General features: G+C 44.9%; 1 pseudogene; it reads right to left on the bottom strand.

The window, feature by feature from the left end:
* Window positions 1-5,581: 5,581 nt before the first annotated feature.
* LOC126536231 (very long chain fatty acid elongase 4 pseudogene) lies at window positions 5,582-7,735 on the bottom strand (annotated as a pseudogene).
* Between the last annotated feature and the right edge of the window lie 1,756 nt (window positions 7,736-9,491).

Raw genomic sequence — 9,491 nt, 5'->3', positions numbered from 1 at the left:
GAACTGTGTACAGTGGAAAAGCAATTTTGTTCGTCCTATGCGGCTCTCGGCGGCTATCCGATGCAATCAGCAAATTGCTTGTGTGGAAACGCTCTTCCACCCCATTCTTCTCGCGTGTCCTCGGGGAAGTACATGGTTTCGAAGTAAGTAGCACAGGGAACAAAGGCTAGTGGACGCCTCACGTCGGACCGATATGACCCGACGTGACCCTTGTATTTACTCGCTAATGTAATTTTGAAATATGTGGCCCGATCGCATGGTCCCGTTAACGCGTCACTGTCCGTTGCTGAATACGCGTTCTTGTGAACGAGAAGAAGGATAACTGAGGGGCGCGGTTTTTGTTATATATAGTAACAATCACATGAAGCTAAGGGACAGTGAAACCAATGAAGGCATTGGGCAACTAACTTGTTTTCAGTTGAGTTGCAGGAACGATAAAGTAAACCCTGCTGAAACTTCGAAGTGCGTTTATTTAGGCCATGTATAGTGACTAGGGTACATTAATTGTGAAAGGAACTCTCCGTAGACGAACAGAAATTAGTTGGGGCGCACACAGCAGGCTCACAAACGGTAACCTTTCAACAGTTCTCAACTCGCAAATGGCAACTTACTAATAGCTTTGAAAATAAATATATAGGTTGTCCGAGATAACGTTAGCCAAACAGATCAACTAAAAAAGAAATCTTTCGAAATTACGGTCCAAGATGCACTTTTAGGACATTTACGGTGTTCAGTCGTCAGAACTCTGACAACCGAGAACCGCAGGTGATATGATTGTATCTTGAACCAGGTTTTCTTAATCTTTTTTTTTTACCTTTGAGCAGCTTGGCTAACGTTGCCTGAGACACACGTTATATAATCTGCGCGTCCCTAACTTATAGGAGCCGAACTTGGCGGATACGAAAGGAACTTGAGATGCTAAGCATCACATGACAAACAATGCAATGAAACTTGATAGACGTAAGGCTGAGAGAAAAGAAGGCAGAACCATGGAGTAAAAAGGACACGCGGGACTTCCTCGCTGAGATTAAGGAAATTATATTGTATTTAGCAGATCACATGATGAGTACAGAAGTCAGTGCGCAGTCTATTAGACTAGCAAAGTGGGTGCCAAGAGACGGGAAATGCAGTTTATGGTGACAGAGATTAGCGAGTTACCATGAATGGAATAAAATAGACTGGCGACCGTTAATTGTTCATCGCCCTGCAAAACGTAAACACGTTGATGACGAGAGGACTGCCACATAATTGGGCCCTTCTATAGGACAGCCCCACAGTTGAACATGCGACAGGGCATTTCTTTTTCGGTTAGCCCCCTGGGGGGCCTTTGCCATTTCATTCTTCTCACTATATATAGCCACGTTTACATTAGAGTTATACGCTATACAGTTGTACTGTAGCATTTTTTTCGTCGAGGTGGACGCACGCAAGGCAGTTACGGCCCCGATATATGCACGTCATCAGTACATCTTCCCTATAGCGTTCAACATTACCAGTGCATGGCCAACGAAAAATTCTCCGACGTCATCTGGTAGATGGAAATTAAAGCATTTAAGCGGCAACGCTGGCGTCTTTTGTTAGGCCTAGCAGCGTCATAGAGATAGCCGTTCTCAGTAATAGTGCTAGGCCTTCGACAGGCTTGTAGTAGACAAAAAGAGGCTTATGATGGTGATGATAGCGGTGTATTCGCAAACTACGGCTCAGTTTCGCAACTTTTGTGGATTTTTCATCGGAAAACAGGCGTTTATCCAAGATAGTGGTTTTGGGGGTGCTACCAAATCGTGGACTTTATATATATACAGTCTAATATGCGCGCCTGATTTATCTGTATGTGGTCATCAGTAACCTGCCGTACGTATTTCCTTTTAATTGCCTGTGTGTGTGATCATCCTCATTAGTGGGCTGCGCTGGCTGTGTCTTCGACGAGTCTCTCGATCCGAATAAATAAAGGCTGTCCGCACTACTGCCCTCAATTCATGTATTACGGTAGAAGTGGCTGTGCGGCGTTAATTAACGTGAAAGCAACGCCTAGTTGGTTATACATTTTCAGGAGGGAACAGCGATGAAGCACCGGGAAAACGACACGCTGCACTATCAGCTGATTTATTATTGTGACAGACAAGCATTTGAATATGCTACAGCGAGCCGTCAAAGACATAAAGTACATGAAAAACATAAGTGAGAAACGTGTAGATGCACAATTTAAAGAACTGACATTCGTTTTTCTCCGCTGATAAACCGTTTGCCTGTTGAATTAATGCAAGGCCAGCTCTACAAAGTTTTCCCAGTGTCAAACGTCATGGTGTCAAGATGGCGCTTAAGCTGAAGAAAACAAAATGTTCAAAGTCAATCCACAGACCTTGATATGCTGTCCCTTAAAGCCAAGCAAAGTGCTCATTCACTCTCACACTGTATACCAAAGCTGGCTTAGTTTTAAAGTGGCCTCATGAAACGTTTCAATAATTATGCTTAACTTAATGCAATATAAAAATGGGATCTTCAAGGTAAAACTGTTATACCGCCATTTACTTTGCCCACACCGAGCGTGAGTATTTAACCTGTGCTCTCTTTCAACGAATTCAAAACTCAGTCACACACAATAGAAGCTCCCTCATGCGTGCGAGCTTCCATTGAGACACATTCTACTGGCGTTATTATCAGCAGACAAGATTAATACTATCGGACAAGTAAGTATGCAAGTGTTTACTACAGACGATAACGTTCGCAGCGGTGGATAAGGAAGAAGAACAGCAGAGCCAATTTTTTCGTTTTGTTCTTGTCGCTTGTACTCATGCTGTGCCGAATTAGGCTCTTTTCCACATTATAAATTGCAGAAATCTAAATTTTATTTAGCACTAACTACACTAAGGAGTCCCTTGGCATAACTTTCTCATATCGCCTTGACGGACGCCAAGGCTTCGTGTCTATAAGCCCTGCTTTCCTGTAAAGATCACCGCCGTTGCACTACCAACACGGAACGATTATGGTTGGTTATTGATTATTTCTATTAACGTCCGCTGCGAAACGGTATTGTGAGAAATAGTCAGCTAGCCCGCTTGAGATAGCTAGGTATTACGTACTATCCCTATCGCAGTTTCTAATTTTTTTTCATCTCTACTTTATCTTGCAAAGTTACCGATTGCTGTAAAGACTCCAGCTTCATCTCTTTCGTGCACGGCAGCATTGTTAAGAGCAGCGCCATCGCGATTGTAAGGAGAAGCCCCTGGGAAATGCAGCTCGTGTTCTACTGATTCCGGCTATGCTTTCAAAACCGAGTAAACTTGCGCTTCAGATAAGGAATAGTTTGGTCGAAGCCGGGCATGCTTCGTTCGCGAGTGATGAATCGAAAGTGGCAACACCGTTTTTCAAAAACGAGCTATGCAGAGGAAGTTCTGGTCGAAACGGTGTTTCTTAGATCACGATGCCGTAAACTGCAAGCATTAAGCAGTGCCTTCAGCTGGACAGTACAAGCAAATGAACAGCATGAAGATACTTAGGGAAACATTTAGTCGAGGCTGATCGCACATAGACTCCACCGTATGTCACTGATGAAGCCAGAGCCGAGTGGGGCCCAAATACGGACTCAAAGGTGAAGAACAACAACCACGGACAACCTATCAAAGCGAAAAAGACGCTGTCTCTGCATAGTAGTGGCACTGCTAAGCCAATCCTTAGTCCAAACGTTCTTGACGGAAACTTGCTGTGGGAATTTGCGATTCTCTCACGAAATTTAGAATTCACTTTGGCAGAAACTGCAACCGCTCGTGAATTGAGAGGACAGATTTTCTTATATGTGAAATGAAAACTTCTCGCATGTGCGCCAGTATACACAAGCTGATGATGATGATGACTCATATGTATTTGTGTTGTGCCATTTGCATTGCGTGGGCCAATAAATTTCGTCTTAAGAAGAAGAATGTAAGATGTCCCGCCTCTTGAATATACTTACAGAGCAAGGCTAAATATGGACAGAGACAAGAAACAACACGGAACACGGACAGCGCTGATATGTTGTCTCATCGCGCTACAAAATGTCTCATCGGCTCTTGGAGACTTTATACGGCACCACGCCGTCACATTGTTCTTACCGTGTTCTAATAATCACGTAGCCTTGTTGAGGCTTTAGACTTAGTGTCGGTTACTTGCGTAGGCCGAGTTCACCGATGCTGTCCGCGCGTAAATGAGGAAATCGCGATTCGCTAGCTGTCCGAGCACTGGCTAGTCAGAACCGCCAATTCCTTAGCAGGATGCGAAACCACGCCACATGCAAGAGGCCTGATCAGTTACCGTAGCGCTTGCGCAAGACACTAACCTGAAAATAACGTTCAATGGTGACTGTCTAGATCGCATTAGGGATGGTTGTTTTTGTGTAAATTGACTTCATAAAACAGTTTCTGCTTCCATTTCTTTTTAATCGGGCCGCAGTGTCTTTTGAGACGTTCTGATGCTTCTCTTTGCATTTCTTTAAATTGATTATAGTGCTCTAAATACAACTGAAAACTAAGTTTTGCAACATGACTTCCACTTGTGTGGTGCTTACTTCCCCATTTCTGTTTTCTCTCGCACATTGACACCCCCATCTCACGTTATAGTATCTACCTCCGTGCATTTCTCTCTCTCTCTCTCTCTCTCTCTCTCTCTCTCTCTCTCTCTCTCTCTCTCTCTCTCTCTCTCTCTCTCTCTCTCTCTCTCTCATTCTACACTTAATAGCACTTCATTTTGTGCATAGTAACGAGTGTGAAACTTACCTTCTTGAATTTCATGCCCAAGCCACGGCGTCGCTGCTTTCTCTGTGGCATCAAGTATATTGCAGCATCTGAAGTTATTTGGGTTTCTTTTACATGAAAGTTCTCTAAAGGTTTCCATACCTATTGTTTTTCATTTGCAAATGAAGTGTAATTTTCTTGCTCTCTCTGGTTCAAACACACAGCTTGGTATCCTCCACCACGCTCAGCCACACGTCACCACAACCTCCTTCGTCATGAAGGGATGGCGCCGAAATTTTGCCATAACTTCGCCGCCACTGTTAAAAAAAATTAAATTATGGGGTTTTACGTGCCAAAACCACTTTCTGATTATGAGGCATGCCGTAGTGGAGGACTCCGGAAATTTCGACCACCTGGGGTTCTTTAACGTGCACCTAAATCTAAGTACGCGGGTGTTTTCGCATTTCGCCCCCATCGAAATGCGGCCGCCGTGGCCGGGATTCGACCCGCGACCTCGTGCTCAGCAGCCTAACACCATAGCCACTGAGCAACCACGGCGGGTTTCGCCGCCACTGTTATGCTACTATGTTGTTTTCTGGCATGCATGTTGAATTTTATTTGTCAGTAACAAATGGTCATTTTGGAATTTTAGAAGTTTTAATCAACCATCTTAGATGAACTAAACATGTTCGCCAATGCCCCCTTAGAAAATGAAATGAAAGACCAATTCAGCCCATTGGTGAGCCCAAAATCTCTCTGTAGTTTCTGCTACGGTGCACACGACTGGCCCGATGGGTGCGTATGTACCATGCTGAATGCCTAATGCAACACAGTAATGGCAAGCGTGGGCGTTCTTTGTCCGATAAAGAGCGATGTCACTCGCCAATGTACAGTTTATTTACATATCACACGTGTTCTGCGAGACAAACGCTGCGACAGAACTGTTTGGGTCTTTAAAAAAGAAAGGCAGGTTCCATGCACAATCTGCTTCCTTCGTTCTCTCCCTAACGAAGGTATAGCAACGAGCATATCTTCAAGTAACAGTGCAGACGTTGTGAACAAAGTCTAGCTATAAAATACAGTGGACGGAACTATTATCAACAGTGTCGATACAAGAAGCTTATGTACAGTGAGGTGTGAATGTCGGCCTTCATATGCCACAATACACATAGTGTAAAACTCATTGTTTCTGTAAACGCGTGTACTGTCATGTATCAGCCCTTCGTATGATTTCGGAAGGAAGATTGATAGAATCTTGACGTAAGTTGACACATGACAAAAATTGTGCCAGCTGGTTAAACTTTCAACATCAAGAATGTAAAAGGCTGGCAGGAGTGTCTCCTCTTCTATCATATTTAGGAGTTATGACGTTAGCAAAATTTCTCTGCATGCGCTCTGTTTCAGTAGAAAATTCGTCTCAACAAAGAGACAAGAACTATATAGTCGGTCTCTCTTTGTTGTTGTTGTTGTTGTTCTTTGGCTCACCACAGTCGAGCATTCGCAGAATGTATTAAAGCGCTTGGCATCAGGGCTTGTGTTGGTAAACAGACAAAACGCATCGAGAACGCGGACATTCTCAGTGACGAGCTTGACGTTACAGTGCGAAAAGGTGCATATATGGCAGCTGTATATGCTGCACATCGCTAAAAACGAGCTTATTTACACTACCATGCAGCGTCTTCACATATCGCGGATAAGGTGTAATGTAACTCCTGTACGGTGATTGTTGGTGAAGTTTGTACGCACAGTTTGACTGGAGCGATAGAAAACAGGCTCTGTTAAACGTTTTACGCAGGCGCAGCGCTCACGTGCTGCTCAGTTCATCGGGCACTAGGTCGTCGCACGCATAAGTCTGCACAAACAAAACACAAAAACAAGACGGAGTTTGCTCCACATCATCTGAATGCTTACAGGTCCCGTTTGAACTTTCGGTCTGAAAAAGTGCACAAGCGAAGACAGGAAAAAGGGCTCGCGACGCGTGAGTTATTTTTTATAATTCTTTCTTCGCCTCCACGTTGTTACCATTGGCGTTGTGACTGTGTCCGTTTTCGCTGCGTAGCTGCTGAGGAGCCGACGTACTGGGAGGTCCGCCTGACGAGCGGCTAAGGTACGCTTGAACGTAAAAGTTCAAGAAGAGGCCCAGAATGAGGATGACTTGTGGGATTCCGATGCAGAGCAACACGACCGGATAACCGCAGTCAACGAAAATCGGTATGGATGCGTGAGCGATCATTATGAAGAACTGGATGATCTGTATCCTGGTCAGGTACCTCTTCCACCACAGATATTTCTGGATGGAGGGGCCGAGGGAAGCGAGAAAGTAGTAGACGTACATGATGATGTGCACGAAGGCGTTTAGGCACACACCGAACACGGCCTGTCCGTCGGGGCCGAACTGCAGAAACATCCAACCGTTGAACACGACTATGGTGTGATGGGTCACGTGAAGCACCGATATGTGGGAGAATTTCTTGGTAAGCACGAAGAACAGCGTGTCCAGAAAGTCGGCGACACGGACGAGGAAGTACCAGTAGTAGGCATTCAGGAGGTGCCGGGAGTTCTCGTCGGCTTTGTACGTCAGGCCCTGGCAGAATAGACTGTAACCGGCCGCCCAGAAGGAGTAGTAGATGATTCTGTACAAGAAGTAAATGTTTGACAACACCTGGAACAGGTTGTAGATTCGAATGATACCTTTAAGCTCGTATGGTTTCCGGTGCTTCATGAACTTGGGACCCCACACTTTGGCCATGTACAGGTAACCTCCCAACAGGACAACGATGAAGCTGGTATTGTGCAGGAGCTTCCAATCCTTGGTGCGCGGATCCCTGATGGTCATAAGCTGGCGTATGGTGTGCATCACGATGCCCTCCTCCATGATGACAGGCACCGGTGTGGCAGCTCAGCGAGCTGTCAGACACTTTCGAGAACTCCCGCGAAACACGTGTGTGCACCCAGCGAAGAAAAGCGGGCTGGCCAGCGGTAGAGACGCATAGCGCTCACTTTTATATGACCAGTTGCAATTACAGTAGCGGGCGATGCCACTGACATGCCTACTCGTACGCAGCAGCCGCAGCCCTCGCTGGCCTCAGACAAAAGAAACTCGGCGTGGGCAAGGGTGTTTTTTTGCGTAGCGCGCACGCTTGTGCGTGAAGGGCACTTTATTTTTGTGTTCGTGGAACGTCTGCGCACACGAGAACGATGCTTAACTCGTTTGGCGCCTCGAAGACAATGAAGCTTGCGTACTTTTTTCCTGTCGCCAAGATTTAAATATGCGGGTGTGTTTAGCCGAAGGAAGAGAAAGGGTGAAAGCGTCATGTACTTTTGATTACTGTCATGGTCGCACAAAAAAATAAGAAAGGAGTAATGACAGCCTTAACGCAACTCTCACGTCTTACGACGCTCTCATTTCAGGGTCTCTATTTCTGCTCTGTAACGTGCAAGTTATCACTACTCTATTGTTTTAAAAGCGTGAGGTTGCAAATTCTTAAATTTTTCTGCTGCTTATAAACCGTGGCGCGCTGGGTCTTTATCAGTCTCTGAACCGTCGTTAGCCTTTGTGACGTAAACATTACCCCCGAGTTAAGTTAGTTGGTCGAACTTCCTGAAGGGGCTTTCCTAATTTGCTTCCTGCCACAATGTACCCCCATAAGAATGCTTGCCACTCTAGAAGCATCTTAACAATATAGGCACCGTCGATCTAACAAAATTTCAACCTGTTGTTCTCGAGTATGCTTAATTGAACGAACTGATAAGTATTTGCGTCAATGTGCATCTATCAAATGCTTGACGCAAGACTTGAGGCTCCATATATCCTAGAGTATTTTACGTGCTTCACTCCAACCCCTCTCGTGCCCATGTTGAGCGCTTTGCACTCTGCCAAATCCCAACAGCTAAGTGCAAGGTGAAATGCTTAAGGCTTTCGGTTTTGGTGTCATAACACTTTGAATCTGTGGTACAGCTTCTCCTCTCATACTGCGTAAGCGCAAGAAGTCACAAGTCAACTAAATAGACAGCTTCGCCTGAAAATGTCTTGAATTGTTGTTTTCAAGGTTCTCAGGTAGCATTTTTAAGAAAAATAATTGTGTGCAAGCTTCCGCAACGTAAACTGCAAAAACTGTCATCTTTATAAAGAAGACGTCATCGCCATCATTATTCTTGTAAGATAAGTTCAGTGAGTCAGTGGATATATCTTAATGAAGCCAGCTTCAATTGTGCGTCAAGCTACAGAAGGAAACTCGAAGATCTTCACCGAAGAAAAACAGGATAGTCTGAATGCTTTCCTTAGCCAAGCTTACCGTCTGTCTGTAAGCTTTTCGCGTGCCTTTATTTTTTATCTGCTGTTGTAAGCAGGGCCTCGATGTTGGAAGAGCCGGTCTTGCCCAACAACCTTCCCGAAGATGAAGGATGCGCCGTCTCGTCAAACGTTCAGGTTTATGACCAACCAACCACCTAAGTCGAAGCACTTGCTAGCACAAATTTCGCGCGAAGGAAGAAGTACAGACGCAAATCCGCTTTGTTAGAACCATTCAGAGTTTCAAAAGTCAAAAATGAATGTCATTTAATTGGCGACTGTGATCTCTGAACTCGTTGGCATGCAAAATGTTCGTCGTTTGGCTGCAATCACTGGTGTCTTCAATCGAGATAGGAAAAGATACATCAGCATAAAAATTTACGTGGTTCTTCACATTGTGAGCGTCAACTATGAATACTAGGATTAGTCGAGGCGGTGAACGGAAATGTGCAAAAAGTAAATGTGACCATGGTTGACAAGTTCTCTAACCTACA

This window comes from Dermacentor andersoni, chromosome 4 (genome assembly GCF_023375885.2).
Source record: "Dermacentor andersoni chromosome 4, qqDerAnde1_hic_scaffold, whole genome shotgun sequence".
Taxonomy (NCBI): domain Eukaryota; kingdom Metazoa; phylum Arthropoda; class Arachnida; order Ixodida; family Ixodidae; genus Dermacentor; species Dermacentor andersoni.
This window is presented reverse-complemented; position numbering and strand designations above follow the sequence as displayed.